Below are 20,760 nucleotides of genomic sequence, written 5' to 3' on the forward strand. Positions count from 1 at the left end.
AAATTTAATTAAAAATTAGTAATAAGCAAAATGATATTCTACATATAGAGAAGTAAATGCAATATAGATGATAGAACCACAGGTTACAGCATTCTCCTGTGTATTTGTGTGTGAGTGTCTGTGTGCAGTTAACTTCTCTTAGAATGGAAGCAATAACATGGTTTAACTGCATGGTCCCTTAACTTTTGGGCATTGCATGACAGTGTTCCCTAAAGGGACCAGGTTGTTGACTTGAAAGTCAACCTTCTAATATTTCCTTCCCTATAACCATTTTGGTTATTATTAAATTGTAGCTCTGATCTTCAATAATTTTTAGAAAATGAAGGGAAAAACAAATTTTCCATCATTAGGCAAAAAATAAAAGCAATTCAGAAAATCATATTTTAGGAATTACTGTTGCAAAAAAGGAATTATTATTGAAAGAGAATAGTAGGTTTGTGAAAACCCTTTGATTTGTCCCTATCTCTTGGTGTCCTGATTTCAAACCCAATATAATCAGAAGTACTCAAGTATGTTCTGTTCCAGAAAAAAAAGTAGGCACTCCAGAGTCTGAGAGATATTGTAAAGAGATTGAAAGCTGGAAGAACTATTGATGATTTCTGAGTAAGCACTGGGAATGAAAAAGCAACACAAAGTAGAGAAAGGCAAAACTAAGCCAAAATCTTTGATTTGATGCGTGAAAGTTTGATGAGAGTGGAAAAATATTGAAATGGATGTTTTATAGTTGTTTTTGAGTCTTTCCAATAAGTTAGATAATGGTTAAAAATTATGTTGGCTCCTATTCCAGGAATTTTGCAAAATTAACCAAATATTCTTCTAAAAGACAAAAGATATTGCATATATTGATTTTAGTAGCCACTTGAAAAAAATCTTTGTTTTTCTTTATGGAGAGAATAGATAAAAAAAAATATATGTGTTGACTGATTATGAAGCTAGGAAGAACTACACATAGGTGTATCCCTGGGGATGGACTGCAGCATGCTGCCTGGTGTCTGTGAGCTCCATGGGCAGCAGCGAGAGCCCTGATTGATTGATGACAGATTATAGAGAGGAGCAGCGCATCCAGCTGGAGGCTCTGGAGTCTACCTACCCCAACTCCTTTATAGCATCATCAGAAAATGCTCTCAGCGTCACCATTATTGTGCCATCTGAGGCTGGAGAAAATGACGAAATTATCCAGATGATCATCAACTTTACATACAGTGAAAAAAAAACCTAAAGGAAGCCCGTCTTTATGAAATATTATCCTAGGGAAATCTAGAAGATAATACGGTCTCAGGCATTTTAAAATTGTTAGCATTGCAGGCAGAAGAAAACTTTGGTATGGTGATGATCTTTACTTCAGTGACAGCTGTGCAAGAAACATTAGATGAGTTGATCAAATAAAACCTAGAAGAAAAGAGGGAAAGCAACAAAAGGAAAAAGAAGCAGAAGCTGAGAGCAATTACTTCATGGCCCTACTGTTACAATTGAGAATTTCTTATGTTGGAAACCCAAGTTTGATGCAGAACTCTTGGAAATTAAGAAGAAAGGAATGAAAGAAGAAAAAGCAGGAAAAAAATACATTACGTGGGAAATAGTTATTTGAAACATTATAATCTTGGCATATCTGATATCTAGTTCTTGGAGGATGCTGGAAACAATGTGGGGATAGCTGAGTCTATGTTCCAGGAAATACATGAACTGGAGCTGGAGGACCGTGAGGATGACCCAGACTACAATCCTACTGACCCAGAAATGCCCTTGACCAACAATGGACTATCCCCATCTAAAGAGAGGTGTGACTGCGACAGCATCTGTGACTATGCTGAAAGGGAGTAGGTTTTCCTCTCTCTCTCTCTCTCTCTCTCTCTCTCTCTCTCTCTCTCTCTCTTCTAAAAAACAAATAATAACTTTCAGGAGGATATTCTCCTGATAGTTTTAGTCCTTAGACTTAATAAACTGACCTTAAAGTTAAAAAAGATTAAGGAAGAAATGTTAGTGGGATAGATATGTACACAAGGAAAAGAGAAATTTAGAAGAGAAGAAACTCAGAAATAATAAAATATATAATATTCGACTGTACAAAGTTTTATACTTTTTAATTTAAAATTATACCATTACACAGCTTCAAAACAATGCTATTAACATGTTTACAGAGATAAAATTTTGGTATTTATACTGTCCAAACACCTGCTACTTATTAAGAAAAAGATCCAGTGTGATAAAAAAGAAAATTGGCAAAAGATATCCCAAGAGAATCTTCAAGCTGCCAATAGACTGAAGGAAAGATGCTGAGTCTTAGAGATTGTCAAGGAAATTGAACAAATATAATAATGAACTTGACTTCTTATGATTAGGAAAAATGAATAAATAACACCAAGTGCTTGCAGAAATATAAAGAATGTGCTGTTCTCATACATTGCTATTAGAAATGGGTATTGGTAGTTTTTTCAAAAAAATCTGATAATAAAAATTAAAATTAGAATATACATTCTTGAGTCAAAAATTGTACTTTATACAAGAACTAGAGGCCCGATGCATGAAATTCATACAAGGGTGGGCCTTCCTTCCCCCAGCTGTCGGCATTGGCTTCCCTCCGGCACCCGGGAACCGGGCTTCCCTCGCAGCACCGGCTTCGTCTGAAAAGTTGTCCAGAAGGATGTTTGGTCTAATTAGCATACTATGCTTTTATTATTATAGATATTTAGAGATTAAAGCATCAATATATAAAATTATACAGTGATTACTTTGGCATCTTTTATAGAAAGCTGGGAACTTCTGGAATATCCATCAATAGGAATGGGTAAGTAAAAAATAGTACATTTTAATGGGGACTATTATGCAGCTATTAATCATTATATATATAGTTTATACATGCATGTGTAATATATGTATATATTTAACAAAAGGCTTGGAAGCATTTTTATGATATTTTATTAAGTGAGAAATAAAATGTAAGAGAAGAACATACAGAATTATATCATGCTTACTCCAAAATCTTCATATCATAGAAAGAGAAGTGTTGACATTATTTACTAAAAATGTAATGGCTTGAGTGGGGGGGAGTGTAGAGTATCATAGATAAGGAAGGGGAAAAGGGACCATAGAGTCATGAGTTACCACATTATTATGAAGTCTAAATAAATATTACATATGCAATAATTTTATTAACATATTGTAAATATATAGAAAAGAATTGTGTATGCGATAAAGACTAAAAATTAGCACTGCAATGGAAGAAGAGGAAAACAGAACCAGTGACAGAAGGTGTTATGCCACTGTGTCATGGGCTGAATTATGTGTGCCATGCCCCCAATTCATATGTTGAAGCTCTAACCCCTAATCATTTCAGAGTATAATGTATTTGGTCACAAGGCCATTAAGAGGTAAAATAAGTTAAAATGGGATCATTAGGGTGGGCCCCAATCCAATAGGTTGATATCCTTATAAGAGGAGACATGAGAATACAGGAAGGGAGATATTAGGCACACGGAGACAGGCAGGTGCAGACACAGCAAGAAGGCAGCCATACATCCATGAGGAGAGAGGCCGCCAAGGAAACCAAACCTGCCAACACCTTGATCTTGGGCTTTAGCCTTCTGTTTGAGAGCAAATTATTCTTGATATTTCAGTCAGCCAGTCTGTGGTATTTTTTTAAAAACATATTTTTATTGATTTCAGAGAGGAAGGGAGAGAAAGCAAGAGATAGAAACATCAATGATGGTAGAGAATCATTGACCTGCTGCCTCCTGAATGCCTCACACTGGGGATCAAGCCCACAACACGGAATGTGCCTTGACCAGGAATTGAACTGTGATCTCGTGGTTCACAGGTTGACACTCAATCACTGAGCCACACTAGCCAGGTTCATGTTTAGGTCAACCAGTCTGTGGTATTTTGTAACATCAGCCCTTGCAAGCTAATACATAATGGCTTTGAAGGTAGAGACAGGTGCCGTGAACCAAGGAAGAAAAGGAATATAACTTGGCATGCTGGAAAAAGAGAAGGGATACCCAAACCTGGCCAAAACCTTGATTTCTGCTAGGTGATACTACAGAACTGTGAGAGAATAAGTCTCCGCTCTTTTAAGTCAGCATGTCTGTGGTGATTGGTTACGGCAGCCACTGAAAAAGAACGCAGGTAATTCATTAGAAATAGGTTTGACTCAGAGACAAAAACTGGCCTGAAACAATGCTTTCCCATGTAAGATAGCCCAAAATTCCAGTATCAATACTGTCAATAGAACATCATATCATTAGCTTCTATTCATATAATTATTCATTTTACCACTCATAGAAAATACTAAATTTCATAGACATATTTTTCTGTTTTCAATCACATTTCACTAAATGGAATTATAGAGAAAAATGAAAAAAATTCATTGAATATGGTTATAGTTTTAAAATATTTTTATAGAGGTCTTAGAGGCTAAAAGAGAAACTTTGGAAACATCTTATTGAAATCATTAGCATCGTGCCTTTTAAAATGACTCACATCTACTCACTTTCTTTAATGAAACAAAATATTAGCTTTGCTCTGAGTATCTTTTATTTATTTATTTATTTATTTATTTATTTATTTATTTATTTATTTATTTTGTTAGTCCTCACCTGAACATATTTTTCCATTGATTTTTAGAGAGAGTGGAAGGGAAGGGGAGAGGCAAAGAGCATTAGACATCGATGTAAGAGAAACACATCAATTCGTTGCCTCCTACAGAGGCTCCATCCAGAGATAGAGCCTGCAACCCAGGTACATGCTCTAAACTGAAATTGAACCTGGCCCACACTCAGTACGTAGGCCCACACTCTGAGCAAAACAGGCTAGGGATGAGTATCTTGCTTTTAGCTTAAGATGATGGTTTTATGAAGTTGCTATTTATTTTATGTGTTATATCATAAAAATATCAAAATAAATAAGCTATGATTTTCACATCTTTCTCTTCCCTTTGTGGTCTCCGTCTGTCTATCGGTTGCTGTTCTCTCTTCATACACACACACAACATATAAACACAGACATAAATACAGTACTCACACATAAATTGATAGAGATCAGTTCCTATATTTGGTCAAATAAAAGGGACTTACAGGAGAACCATCTCCATCTTGGTCACTATATGACAAAAATGTATTGCCTAGGGCATAGAACAGGGAAAAAAGAAGAAGAAGAAGTTAGGAAGAAGCAAAGGATAGAAATAAGGGAGACATAATGAGAGGTAGGAAGAACTTGTTTGAATTCAACAAACTAGAACTGAAAAAAAGCAGGATTGAAAGAAGACAGGTTGAGTGTGCTCAGCAGGACTTTATTTGACACACACTTATGTACTCTTTCAAGGCACTTCACTACTTTCTTCAAGGTTCTTCAACTGTAGTTAGATCCAAATTACACAGCCTGTTAAATGACTTTAAAGCCTCAAGACTTATGTTTCTGGAAACTTGCTATAGTGTGGCAAATTGGATTTTACAAATAATTTAATCCTTTTTTATTCAGTCACATTCAAACAAGTTTTGAATCTGGTGAAATTAGAGAAAAGTCACCCTATCAAATTTTACCCTCAAGTTCAAGTACTCAATGCAAAGAAAAACAAATAAAAATGAAGGCCAAATATTAAAAATCCTGCACAATTTCTGGATTCAATAATCATCATGATTCATTTTTTAAACTTACAAATAAACCTGTTAATATCTTAGGCTTCTGGGTAGCATACATAATATATTTGAATAAGTAAATGGGAATATAAAAGTAATGTACATTGAATAAAAATGTACTTGAAGAAATATATATATACTAGAGGCCCAGTGAATGAAATTCATACAGCCTGCACCCTCTCCAATCTGGGACCCCTTGGGGGATGTCTGACTGCCAGACATCTCTCTCACAATCCGGAACTGCTGGCTCCCAACCGCTCGCCTGCCTGCCTGATTGCCCCTAACTGCTTCTGCCTGCCAGCCTTATCACCCCCTAACTGCTCCCCTGCTGGCCCAATAACCCCCAATTTCCCTGCCCTGCCAGCTTGGTCATCCCCAACTGCTCTCCCCTGCTGGCCTGGTATCCCCCAACTGCCCTCCCCTGCTGGCCTAATCTTGCCCCCAACTGCCCTCCTCTGCCAGCCAATTGGGTTCTGATTGGTCAGTTTCTATGCCAATCAGTGTCAAAAGCTCCGCCTCCTAGGCAGCCATTTGCTCCTCACAATTCACCCAGATTTGGTTCTGATTGGTCGGTTTCTATGCCAGTCAGCATCTCTGGGCCTATCAACAGGGCCTGGTCAGAAAGGTGGGGCTGATCAGCAGCTCCAGTGTAGGTCTGGAGAGAAATGGAGGCACAGCTGCTGACCAGACCCAGAGAGAAAGAGAGAGGAAAGTGCTGATCAACAGTTGCCACAGAGGCTACAGATCAGACCTTGCTTCTCTCTTCAGGCCTCTCTCCAGGCCTGATTCTCAGGCCCCTCAGCAGTCAGTGCTGGGTCACCGTGCCTGCAGCCATAGCAGCCATAGCAGTCAGCACTGGGTCATCACAGCAACCCAGCGCTGACTGCAGGACTGACTTTTGGTTAGTGAGTCTCCCATGGTGATGGACCAAGGGTTTTTATATATTAGGATAATACTAAACACCTAACAATTTAAATAAACCAAATGTATTTTTGCTTTGGTATTTTTTTTAAAAAAAATATCATAAAAATATTTTAGAAATTCAAGAAGAAATAATTCTTCAGTATATATGATATCCTCTTGAACTAAAATTAATACATGAACAAAGACTTACACACTTTATGTACTCAAGTACAGACTGCAATCACTATGTAAAAGCAATTGCCATGATCATACAAAATAGCTATATACAAAAGAATATTGACTTTTATAACAACATAATGGGAATTTCAAGAGTAACATGGAATACCAAAAGCAACATTGTATTTTTTTGTAGAAGTAATTTCTGATTCTCATTAATTAAAGTATATTACAAATTTCAACATTTAATTTATGTCATACATTCTGTGCTTCTAAGTTACTTTGTAATTTCTCTAACTAAATGAAATATGTATTTAAAAATTCTAATGTTATAAAATAAAATAATCAAGTGTAAGCCTAAAAATTTATATCTTAACCTTTTAATTCAAATTTATATTCATCAGAGAACAAAAATGATGATTTACTAATTTTTCCTGAGGATAGCCTGCTATTCATATTGCTATTCAACATGTTTTTCATTTAAAATTATAGTTACATAGATTGCTTCCTTATTCCTTTTTAGAAATGCCAAATGTCAGTGTTACAAGTCTTCCTTGTCTTTTTTTTTTTTTTATTTCTCCTACTGTGAGTTTTGATAGTTTAGTTTTTTTTTTTTTAACTTTTATTTATTTATTTTTTTTAAATTTTAATTAAATCTTTATTGTTCAGATTATTACATTTGTTCCTCTTTTCCCCCCCATAACTCCCCTCCTCCCAGTTCCCGCCCCACCCTCCGCCCTCACTCCCCACCCACTGTCCTCTTCCATAGGTGCATGATTTTTGTCCAGTCTCTTCCCGCATCCCCCACACCCCTTTCCCCCCCAAGAATAGTCAGTCCATTCCCTTTCTATGTCCCTGATTCTATTATAATCAACAGTTCATTCTGTTCATCAGATTATTTATTCACTTGATTCTTAGATTCACTTGTTGATAGATGCATGTTTGTTGTTCATAATTTGTATCTTTACCTTTTTCTTCCTCTTCCTCTTCTTAAAGGATACCTTTCAGCATTTCATATAATCCTGGTTTGGTGGTGATGAACTCCTTTAGCTTTTCCTTATCTGTGAAGCTCTTTATCTGACCTTCAATTCTGAATGATAGCTTTGCTGGATAAAGTCATCTTGGTTGTAGGTTCTTGGTATTCATCACTTTGAGTATTTCTTGCCACTCCCTTCTGGCCTGCAAAGTTTCTGTTGAGAAATCAGCTGACAGTCGTATGGGTATTCCCTTGTAGGTAACTGAGTTTCTTTCTCTTGCTGCTCTTAAGAGTCTCTCTTTATCTTTTGCTCTTGGCATTTTAATTATGATGTGTCTTGGTGTGGTCCTCTTTGGATTCCTTTTGTTTGGGGTTCTCTGCGCTTCTTGGACCTGTAAGTCCATTTCTTTCACCAGGTGGGGGAAGTTTTCTGTCATTATTTCTTCAAATAGGTTTCCAATATCTTGCTCTCTCTCATCTTCTGGCACCCCTATAATTCTGATGTTGGTACGCTTGAAGCTATCCCAGAGGCTCCTTACACTATTCTCGCATTTTTGGATTCTTTTTTCATTTTGCTTTTCCGGTTGGGTGTTTTTTGCTTCTTCCCATTTCAAATCATTGACTTGATTCTTGCGCTCCTCTGGTCTGCTGTCGGGAGTCTGTATAATATTCTTTGTTTCAGTCAGTGTATGCTTAATTTCTAGTTGGTTCCCCAATATAACATCGAGGGTCTCATTAGTTTTCTTGTAGATCTCATTAAGTTTATCGGCGGCTTCTAAACAGTTCTTGAGAGACCTTAAAAGTGTGGTTCTGAACTCTATATCTTCCATTGACAATTTTGTCCTGTTTCTTTGTCTCCGCATTTTGTTATGCTTCCTTGGCGCACCCCCTAGTGGTCTTTGTTCGCAGTCTTATAGTTAAACCTTGTTGTAGCTAATTCCAGGGAGGGTTTGACCTCCAGGCCAAGTGGCTATGAGAATCAGCTGTGTCTGCAGTGAGAGAACTTCTGTCCTCTAGGGAGGTGCTAATCTAGCCTTTGCCTGAGGCTATCCGGCAAATGCCTGTGTGCAGGGCTTGGGCGGGGCGGGTCGCACAGGATCAACAGGGTGGGCCGGAGAGAGCAGTTATGGAGGCTCTCAGTCCTGTCCCCAGGGGCTCTGCCTCTCTGAGTCCCAGCACCCGCTGCAAAGTTCGGAGAGAAAGCTGCACTCGCTCTGACCGAAGCCAGACAGTCCCGCTTCTCCCGTTTGAATCTGGGTCCCTAGAGACTCGCCCGTATCTGGAGCTCAGAGTCTGCGACTCCCGATTGAAAACGCCAACCGCGCCCTCCGCAGCCAGCCCGCTCCACGCACTCGGCACCTCAGAATCTGACTTCAGCACTGCGCCTCCTCTGAGTGTCCGTATGCGTTTCTCTTTCCTCCTAGTTGTAGGACTTCCACTCAGCCAGCATTCCTGTGGTTCTTGGTGATGTCCGTTCTGTCTTTTAGTTTCACTTTTGAAGTGGTTGTTCAAAGCAGCAAACTCCGGCGTTAACCTATGCCGCCATCTTGGTTCTCCAGTCTTCCTTGTCTTAATGCTTTGTGGTTTGCATCCACATGGCTAATATGAAATTTGTTATTTCTTCTTTTATATCAACAGCTTTTCATATAATTTTGCCTATACTGCATATATTTCGTCATGCTTTCATTTTTAATAATTTTAAAAATCAGTGTGATTTAGGTATATCCCCTTTAGAGGACAAAAATTACAAATTTGTCATTCTGAACTGAAATTTAACAGGTTAAGTTAAATGCACTTAAATGTATTGATATGGCAATATATTTGATCCTAGCTCCCTTTAAACTTTTATGCTATGTTTTCTATTTTTACAGTTTTTTTTTAACTTTTCTTTGTGACATGTTTCTAGTGGTTAACTTTGTAATTACATATTTATATCATACTTTCATCTATTAGGATTAAGTGCTTTATATTAGTTCCCTAATGTGGGCAGGGAAAAAAAGTTTCAACATTTTAAAAAGCATAATGACTGAAAGCAATACAGGTTGCCTAAGTACATGGAGGTGATAGACATGCCTTTTAAAATTTATTGTGATCATAATTTCATTTGCAATATTATGTCAAAAGTTAATTTTTAAGTTTTAAATATCTATAGTTTGTTGTATGTCATTTATGACTCAATAATGATGTGTTTTAAATGAACACTTACATAAAGACCTTCTCAGATAAAACAAAGTTTAGAAAGTCAAGAGTATTCATTATCAGGAGACCAACACTAGAGTACAAAAATATTACAGATAATTCTTCTGAAAGAAAGTGATACCAGATGGACATATGAGCTATGCTAAAAAGTTAGTAGTCCTAAGAATGGTTTTTAGAAGTGAATAAACATAGAATACATAGTTTCTTATTTTAAGTCTATAAAAATAATTGACTGTCTAAACTTAAAAACTAGTAATGAATTGTGAGGCATATAACATATGTAGAAACAAACATAAGAGTGCAAATATGCAAAAGAAGGAAATGGAAGTTCGCAAGTAAACTCAAACTAAATGTGGATGTTATGTAATACGAAGTTATACTGTGATGACTAAGGGAGATCACAATCCACAAAAAACAAAAACACTGAGTATGAATAGAGTAGAACAAAAATAAATAATAAGGATGGCAAGAAATTTAAAAACATGAGCAATAATAACAAATAAAGAAGCATGTCAAATGCTGCAAAATTAATTAACATGTGGAAGAAAAGTTGGCATTAAGATTTAGCAATGAGGAAGCTATTGGTAACTTAGGGGAGGCTTATTTCACACAGTGGTGGGGAAGATTTTCAACTGGAGTGGTCTGAGGAATTAATGTGTGGCGAGTACATGACTCCTTTTCAAGAAACTTCGCATTAATGAGATGGAGACTGGCAATCCATAGTGAAATGCATTAGAATAAACTAAAGTTTAATTATTTTTTTATGTTTGAAAATATTGAAGAGAGCCAAAATGATGGAATTCATGGAAATAAGGTGGTAACTCATAAAGAAATAGAGAACATGCTATATAGGGCAAAAGTTGATTAGACTAATGCTAAGATAGAACTATTTTCATAAAAATTAAAAAAAAGTTGTCAAGACCAACTTTTAAATGTTGATAAACAAATGTGCTTTTTGTTTGTTTGTTTTGGGTTTTTTTTTTTTGCAGGGGTCATGAGAAAATAACTATTTTATTGGTGAGGTGACAGATGGAAGTGTACATGTGCATAGGATGCTAAAGAAGCACAGGAGAATGGAATCTACCTTTGATGGAGAATAGAATAAAGGATTTCAGAGTAGACAATGCTAGGACTTGATACATTAGTAAGAGATACCAAGGAAAAGTAGAGTAAGATGGTATACAAAGGAAAATAAAGTCATTTGAAACCAAGGCAGATTGAATAAATCATCCTTATAAAATGAATAAATGTATGAATTCAAAGTATTATTCAAACATAGGCAATATATACTATTTTATTCTCTACACAATTTATATGATCGCAGTAACCAAATACAGACATAAACAGCAACATAGGTAGATCTTCTCTTCTATTAAATGTACTAGAGCCCTGGTGCACAAAATTCGTGCACTGGGGTGGGGGGGGATTCCCTCAGCCCAGCCTTCACCCTCTCACAATCCGGGACTGCTGGCTCCCAACTGATCACCTACCTGCCTGCCTGATTGCCCCTAACCCCTCCCCTGCCAGCCTGATCACCCCCTAACCACTTTCCTGCCAGCCTGATCGACACCTAACTGCTCTCTTACTGGCCTGATTGCTCCCAACTGCCCTCCCCTGAAAGCCTGGTCACCCCCAACTGCCCTCCCCTGCTGGCCTGGTCACCCCCAACTGCCCTCCCCTGCTGGCCTGATCGGCCCCAACTGCCCTCCCCTGACAGCCATCTTGTGTCCACATGGGGATGGCCATCTTTGACCACATGGGGGAGGCCATCTTGTGTGTTGGAGTGATGGTCAATTGCATATTACTCTTTTATTAGATAGGATTGGGGTGATGGTGACATAGGTAGATTTTAAAATAATAAATAATGTAAGTTCCAATTTGAAACTCAATTTTTCCAGTCTCAACATTTTGCTTAATCTCTATATATAAAAGCCTAAGTGACCTCTATGACCCATTGCTATGATGCGCACTGACCACCAGGGGCAGACGCTCAATGTAGGAGCTGCCTCCTGGTAGTCAGTGCACTCCCACAGCCAACCTCTCCTGGCCAGCTCTGATCAGCCCAGATCGGCCCTGATTGCCAGCCATGCCGAGGAACCCCACCCGTGCACGAATTTGTGCACCAGAACTCTAGTTTGTTATAATTCTTTGGCATGGCATATAGTTTACAGATGAATCCATTAATTAAAAATGAAGCTTTCACTAGAAAAAAGAGCAAACAAGCTTAACACTAAACTTAAGCAATGGACAGTCTTCTACGGCAACCACTGCTATCTCTCTGTTGTATACTGCATACTGTAAGTAATAATTAAGGGAAGAGATTGAACTCTCAGCTCTACTAATTATTATTTTTGTTATAAATAAATTACTTAAAATTCTTTTTTTGGTTAATCCTCACTTGAAGGTATTTTTCCATTGATTTTTAGAGAGTGTTCAAGGGAGGAGGAGTGACAGAGTGAAAGAGAAACATAAATGTGAGAGAGACATATTGATTTATTGCCTCCCACACGTGCCTGACCAGGGCCTAGGATTGAGCCTGCAACCGAGGTTCATGCCATGAATCAAACCGGAACCATCAGTCCCAGGGCGGGCTGATGCTCTATCCACTGATACAAACCGGTGATAGCAGATTTCTTCTTTTTTTAAAAAAAAACAACAAAATAAATCAAAACCCTCTGTGCATCCCTAACATTCCATTTAAAGTAAATGTGCACCATTTTAGAAATTCATTTACTGCTTAAATACCACACTCTAATACCCACTTTTTTGAATTGATTAGAGCTATTTAAATTGCCGACTGATTGCCAGGTCAGTGAATTTCCTTAATGTTTACCCTGGGACTCCTGCCTCAGCTTTTGTTCTGTCTAGCAATATCATTAATGGATGTCATGCCAAGATTCCTGGCACAGAGTGAGACAATGAGGAGTGCTGCAAACACTCAGTTGGATCTAGCAATTCAAAAATCAACAAATTATTCCCAAGTACCTGTTCCTTGAATTTGGCAGTACAGAACGTCTGACTTATCACAAGGGTATATCATTTTAGATGTCATATTTAAAGCAAGTTTTCTCAGAAACAAGTGTCCTTCTAGATATTCCTATTTTAATAAAAGAAAAAAAGAGTCCCCTTCACTTATAAACTGTTCTATAATCTTTTAGTCTAATCTTAGGTAATTTAACTATTTAATTATATAGAATTTAATCTATGCAGGAGACAAAACCTGTATTAACTAACTGTACAATAAAGACATCACTTAAACTAACAACCTTCCAATGAACTCAATCATAAAATGATAATATTCAACTATTAATGTTATTATAATTAAATATAAAAAGTCTTAATAAAGCTTTGACAACCATTTGAATATTTGTATTTGTTGTCAATAGCAACATTTTTTTTTTGTATTGATTTTTTACAGAGAGGAAGGGAGAGAGAGAGAGAGTTAGAAACATCGATGAGAGAGAAACATCGATCAGCTGCCTCCTGCACATCTCCTACTGGGGATATGCCTGCAACCCAGGTACATGCCCTTGACCGGAATCGAACCTGGGACCTTTCAGTCCGCAGGCCGACGCTCTATCCACTGAGCCAAACCGGTTTCGGCAATAGCAACATTATTAATAATGCAGTAATATTATACTTACTAAGGTGCATGTAGAATAAATAAAGCATGTCTCTAAAGCAAAATATAGGAATTCAACCAGCCAGCTAAAGGATATCAGAGCTAACCAATTAATAGCAGGTAATAAATCTAGCAAAAACCTTGATATATATTAAGGTAGCTTATAATGAACATAGTGTTCAAGGAGGTGTTAGATTAGGTACAAGGTTGTCAGAATGAGGGACCAAAGTGAAGGTGAGAACAGCTGCAAAATAGAATATGAAGAACTGCCTTCCTGTGATAAATTTTACATTTTCCCATTTCTCTGAAAAGAGAGGTGAACTTAATGACGAAAGTGGGGCATAAGTGGGCTTTAGCTGTGTGGGGATAGAAAAATATGTAGATAGATACTCAAGAAAATACTCATGTTTACAAAATATATTTTCTTAATATTAAAAATAGATATTTGTTTATTAATTACTAATTTTTGTTTCTATTGAATAATATCATAGGATGATAGCACAGGAAATCCTTAATAAGAAATGTTTGGCCTGGCCAGTGTTGCTCAGTGGTTGAATATCACCCTATGAACCAGGAGGTCATGGTTCAATTCTGGGTCAGGGCACCTGCCCCAGTTGTGGGGCATGCAGGAGGCAGCCTATCGATGATTCTCTCTCATCATTGATGTTTCTATCTCCCTTTCCCTCTCCCTTCCTCTCTGAAATAAATTAAAAAAAAAAAAAAAGAAACGTTTGCATGCATTACTTTGAATGAACACTAACAATGTGGTAAGGTCACGGTCCCCTTGAGGAAGAACTCATGAATACTAATTCCCTTGTTTATAATATCGTTTTTAATAAAATATAGATTCCACTGAGAGCTAAATATTTCTGAGTACTTTGTGATTAAAAAATTAAAAGTCTACTCTGATAAAATGACTCTAGGATGGCTACCACTAATCCCCACCTCCTGATAGCATAGCCTTGTCTACTCTCTTCCTCTTCTTTGAGTGTGGCCAGGACTAATGACTCACTTTGAACCAATAATATACAGCACAAGTGATGCCATGCCATTCTTGAGATTAAGCTATAAAAAATTCTATGGTTTTCATCGTGGTTTGCCTTTCTCATTCTCTCCTGGCTTGTTTACCCTGGTAGAAGTCAACTGTCTTATTATAGAATAGCTAGATGCCATGTCATAAAACGGCCCTGTGCTGATATACAGGTAATAAGAGATTGAAGCCAGCGAACAATCACAATTTTCCCCACTTGAGCTTTTAGATATGTCCACAGCCCCTGCCAACAGCATAATTATAAAACCATAGGAGACCTTCAGCCAGAAGGAACTGACTGACACCTGGATTTCTGACAGTCAGGAACTGTGAGAAAATGTTTGCTGTATTAGCTGTCAAATTGTGAGATATTTTTAATGTACCAATCGATACCTAATACAATCATTAATTAAAACAGAGATTTTATATATATATATGTTTTCATTTATTTCAGAGAGGACAGGAGAGGGAGAGAGACAGAAACACCAGTGATGGAAGATTATCATTGATTGGCTCCTCCTGCTCTCCTCCTCACCAGGATTGAAATATGACTTCTTGGTTCATAGGTCGATTCTCAAACACTGAGCCAGACCGGCTGGGTTAAAACAAAGATATTTTTGATGTATCAATCCACTGTTGCAAAGGAGAAACTATGCTGACTGTGCTTCTTGGTGTTCTTAGTATTCACTTTCTAGCCCTCTGGTAAGTAGCAAGTAGTGACTATGAGAACTATGCAGCACTGATCTGACATTATTTATTACTAGAGCCTCAGTGCATGAATTCATGCATGGGTGGGGTCCAGCCGGTCCACCCTGATCAGGGCTGATCAGGCCTGGCCAGCCAGGGGGAGAGGCTATGGGAGGTTGGCTGACCGGCCCTGCCCCCTGGTTGAATTCCCCATTGAATTCCTCGTAGAACTAGTGGTCAAGAGGAAAATTTGCATATTAGCCTTTTATTATATAGGATAGCACCAGGAGCTGTGTGAGATAAAAGTGATGATGCAGAGACGAGCAGGAATCAACTTTTAACAGAGAGATGGGAGAATTATGCCACCAGAGGATATAAGGCAGACCTCACTCTTACAAATCCAGTCTTCTTTAGGCTTATAGTCTTAAATAATATTACCCACCAAAATTGAAAACTCACTGTTAATAAATTTCACTCCTTCATAAGTTTAATTTTCTTTTGGTGACTTAAAAAAAATTGACTGAAATGTGACTATGTCATTGTAATCTTAGTGTCATTCAAAGATACCAATCCCAGTGAAAACAGTGAATTAATTTAACCTTGTGGCCTAAACTGCCATGTTTCAATGATTCACCATTGACTCACCAAATGGCCCACATAAGGGTAAGAGGAGAGGAACCCAGCTGTATGTTATCTAGGACTTTTAGAAAACATGGAGTTATTCATTTGGCCACATAGATGTGAACCCACAAGAAAGGTGATATTATAAACATCAAGGGAATGGGCACTATTCAAAATAAAATTGCCCTGCAAATGTTCCCATGGAAAAACTGGAAGAGTCTGCAATGTCACCCAGCATGCAGTTGGCATTGCTATAAACAAACATGTGAAGGGCAAGATTCTTGCCTAAAGAATTAATGTTCATATTGAGTGTATTGGCACTCTACGTGCCAAGATAGCTTGCTGAAATTTGTGCAGGAAATGAGCAGCAAAAGAAGGAAGCCAAAGAGAAAGTTGCCTGGGCTCAAATGAAGTGCCAGCCTGTTCCACCCAGAGAAGCACATTTTGTGAGAACCAATGGAAACAAGCCTGAGTTGCTCGAACCCATTCCCTATGAATTCATGGCAATCTATATGTATAAAACCCTAAGTGACCAGTCAACTATTTGACTGGTTGACCGTTTGATCGGTGCCTATGATATTCACTGACCACCAGGGTGCAGACGCTCAATGCAGGAGCTGCCCTCTGGTAGTCAGTGTGCTCCTACAGCGGGAGAGCTGCTTAGTGAGCTTACCGAGCACTGGTGGTGGCAGGCGCAGTGGGGCCAAGATGAGTGTGAGCAGCGCAGTGCTCCGCCCTGGCTGGGGCTCCTCCCTGGCCGACTGCTACTTCGCACACTACTGCTACTTCGCATCCCTCAGGGGATGTCAGACTGCCGGTTTCAGCCCAATCCCTGCAGTCAGACATCTCCCAAGGGATCCTGGATTGGGAGAGGGTGCAGGCCAGGCTGAGGGACCCCACCAGTGCATAAATTTATGCACCAGGCCTTTAGTATGGGGATAAAAAAATTTAAAGTGTTCTGTACTGTTGAAACCATTTTTCTTAACTGAAATAAATATTTAAAGAAAACTTTTTTAAAAGTAAATTAATTGAATAATCTGATGTTAATATACTCTTCTGACCAATTACTAATTTTACTTCATATTATATCTATTGAAATAAAAAAAAAAACAGTAAGAGTGAGGAAATTTTAGAAATCTACAGGTTAACTGTCACAGAATCACAGAATATCAGTGCTGGACAGGAATTTTCATATGCCCCTGCTGGCAAGAAATAGTCATGAGATGTTGGGGAGCAATACTTTAGCATATACTCTGCTGATGATAATCTGTAAGAAAGTAATCCATTCCATCATTATAATGATGGAGCTTTTTCTCTCCATTTGAATAGTCTTCATAGTTTTTAGTTGGAAACTACTTTTGTATAACTTCCTTATTTTTCTCTAGTGTAATTCACATTAAGCCTACTCCTGGCTTCAAATACGTTATTTATTTATTTATTTTTAATTTTATTTTTTAGTTACAGTTTACATTCAATATCATTTTGTGTTAGTTTCAGGTGTGCAGTACTGGTAGACAATCATACATTTTACAAAGTGTTTTCCCCTCATATTTCAAGTACCCACCAGGCATCATACATAGTTATTACAATATTGTTGACTATCTTTCTAATGTTTAGCTTATTTCCCTTTGACAATTTTGTAACTGCCAATCAGTACTTCTTAATCCCTTCATCTTTTTCACCCAGCCAGCCAACGCCTTTCCAGCTGGTTTGTTTTCTGTATCTATGAGTCTGTTTTTATTTTGTTCTTTAGGTTCCACATATGAATGACATCATATAGTTAACGCTTGTTCTGAATACTTCTTCTTCAAGTAAAGTTGGAATACTAGGCACTGAGAGAAATATTTTTCCCTGAGTTGGAGATTTACCAAAGATTATCATTTTCTTTTCTCAGCACCTGATGCTCTCAATGATGGTGTGTAAGTTTCAATTAGATATACTGTGTTTCTCAACACATTGTTGGCTCATATTGTTCCTGTCAAGTAAATGACCCAGGTCTGTCTTACATAAATCACTATTGAGATAGCTTATGGTGTTCTTGAGCATGGCAGTTTGTTTTAAAAAATTAACACATACACCTAATAAATAACACTGTCATAAATACACATAAAAATTGATGTTATCTGAAATTGTGTCAATATGTATTTAGTTAAGCCCAGGATACATCTCTCAAAGTCTTCAACCATCAATATTGTTCTTCAAATTATAGTTTAAAATTTTGGGTGATATATATGCAATGGTGCATTTCAGAGAATCTTAATTCAAAATGAATTATTTTTTCTCATAATTTAAGTCTACAATATGTTCAAGTTTGAATTTATTCTTAGTCTAGTTTACTTTTCCGTTTAAGGCCTTGGATTTATATCCTGCAAGCATATCAGAGATTCATTTTTAGGTAACTTTTATTGAATCTCTTTCTTCATATGGAAACAAAACTAGAAGTTAGGCAGAATGAAAATAGAGTCACCAGCATGTAGTCTTGAAATAAAAATTATAAAGTTCTAAAAGCATATTAAAAGAAGGAAGCCAGCTTGAGAATCAGTGGGATTACTATATAAAGAGGGTGTAAATGAAGTTCTTTTAGATAAAAGGGAAATTGCAAAGAGACTAAGTAGATTTTTCTCAATTGCTTTGCCTGAGGAAAATGTCAAGGGAATTTCTACAGTTGGATCTTCCTTGAAATGGGCAATTAGCAATATTATACTGACTAGTGATATGCTTTTGTCAGTGATTTATATTTTAAAATGGATTAATCTTTTATGTACTATGTATGTCCAAATGATCCTATGAAACCATCAACTCCTTTGTGAAAATGTGTAATTCATATTATCTGGTACTTGCTATCATATTTTACAAATAGAAGACATTCATTTAGATTATTTTTGCCCACCTCTTGGAGGGGAAATATCATAGAAGATGTGATTTTATTTCGAGATAAAAATATAGTCTAGGAGAAATGGTAAATGTCATTTTATTTAGAAATTACAAAATGCCATCCTTTGTCATAAATCATGTGATTTTCTCTCTCTCATTTAATTCATGTGAGGTTATCAAGTTGTTAAACACAAATATCAAAATCTAAGTTCTCAAAATATTCCATTATAGGAACTGCATGAATTTTTATGCTTTCCAGATAAAAATGCCTATATGATTTGCAATAAAAATAATGAATGTTATTAGTAGGCAGAAATGTGGAGTAAATACTCATGTGGAGAGACAGTCCTCAATGGATCTCTTACATTTCTGATAATCTTGTGAAGCATTGACAGTTTGTGTCTCAGGTTATTTCAAGGATGTCTGTGTAGCAAATAGCCTTGGAACATAGAGTATCCCATTCTGGGGTAGAAAGCACATTTTGTTTTCAGATCAGGTTCATAAAAATAATGCCATTCTCCAGGGAAGTGTTGGGCAGGTTTGCTCAGAGCTCCATCCTGGGTATAGCTTTCCCAATGGGGGTACTCTCCATTGCCTCAAGAGAATTGGGGACAGGGCAAGGGGAACTGATATAAACAGGAAACTCATGCTGCTCTCTCAGAATAACAACATTCTTAGGCTCTGACCCAGGGGTTTTGTGCTTTCTATCAGCATCTTTGAAAATGGGAAGCTACCTTGTTAGCTTGCAAATAGGTTAGAGCTTCAAACCTTTCATAGTTTTTGACAACCCCTCTAGTTAAGATCTGTGCAGTATAACGTTTCCTTATGTCTCCAAACTATACTTTCTGAACCACATTCTATTGCAGTAAGAACATGGGTTCAGTTTTCTATTTTTCACCATAATATCAAGAGTGCTGTATTCATCACCAAATGGTTGCATTTACTGAGATGTCAAGCTTTTCATCTTTTTGAAACATATCATTTTGTTATACTGAAAGCTGCAAAGTGCTATAAAGCTGGAAAGTAGTGTTATATAAATTATCTAATTTAATCTCCCCAAACATGAGAAATATTATTGCAAGCAACTTTCTGATAAGAAAACAATGAGACTCAACAACATAGCCAGGGATATACAGTTAATGAATGCTAACATCTGCCTGGCCAGCATGGCAGTGTTTGAGCATTGACCTATGGACCAGGAGATCATGGTTCAATTCCTGGTCAGGGCATATGCCTAGGTTGCGGACTCAATCCCCACTGTGGTGTGTGCAGGAGGCAGCAGATCAATGATTCTCATCATTGCTGTTTCTATGTCTCTCTCCCTCTCCCTCTTTGAAATCAATAAAAATACTAAAAAAAAAAAAAAAAAAAAAAAAAAAAAAGAATGGTAACTTCTTACACTTGGCTTTCCTGCATATCACCCTTCAGTTTTTTGTGTTGTTTGTTTTTTTTAACTGTAAGGAGAGAGAAACTGAATTTGGTTCTTTGAAATGATTAATAATATTTTTAAAACCTCAAGACAAGTTAAAAAATAAAGTACAGCTGAAATACATAATGTTGGGAACATAAAATAGGACTAGAAATTGAGTAGATATTAAGTAGAAGTACCTCTTGAGAGTAAATTAAAAAGAGATAAAAGGATAAATTCCAGGAATGTATACATGACAAAAACTTCCTCAATAGACATATGTAATCTGAAGTTCCTTACCAATACTAACAATATTAAAAGCAATTTAAATAATAGTCAGTGAAAATCCATATACTCAATTTTATGAAATGATCAAGAAAAAGATAATTCCAGTCCTAAAAAAATATATTCTATTATATATAAAAGAGAAAAAAAAAACTTGGCAGCTCACTTTATGATGCTAGTATAATCTTTACCTCATATTCTCTAGGAGATGATTGCTAATGACTAGTAACCATATTCAAGGTAAAAGTTAAGGGGATGTGGGAATTGAAAAGATGCTTCAAATTGCATGTATCCTCTTTGATCACAAATTGAAAGGTTTCCCACAGACTCCAATTCACATTTCACCTG

The 20,760-nt window shown here is 37.1% G+C and overlaps 1 pseudogene; it reads left to right on the forward strand.

Annotated features, from left to right (window-relative positions):
* Positions 1–1,033: 1,033 nt before the first annotated feature.
* LOC118655956 lies at positions 1,034–1,821 on the forward strand (annotated as a pseudogene).
* The last annotated feature ends 18,939 nt before the right edge of the window (positions 1,822–20,760 follow it).

The sequence above is a fragment of the Myotis myotis genome, unplaced genomic scaffold (genome assembly GCF_014108235.1).
Source record: "Myotis myotis isolate mMyoMyo1 unplaced genomic scaffold, mMyoMyo1.p scaffold_m19_p_5, whole genome shotgun sequence".
In the NCBI taxonomy this organism is placed as follows: Eukaryota; Metazoa; Chordata; class Mammalia; order Chiroptera; family Vespertilionidae; genus Myotis; species Myotis myotis.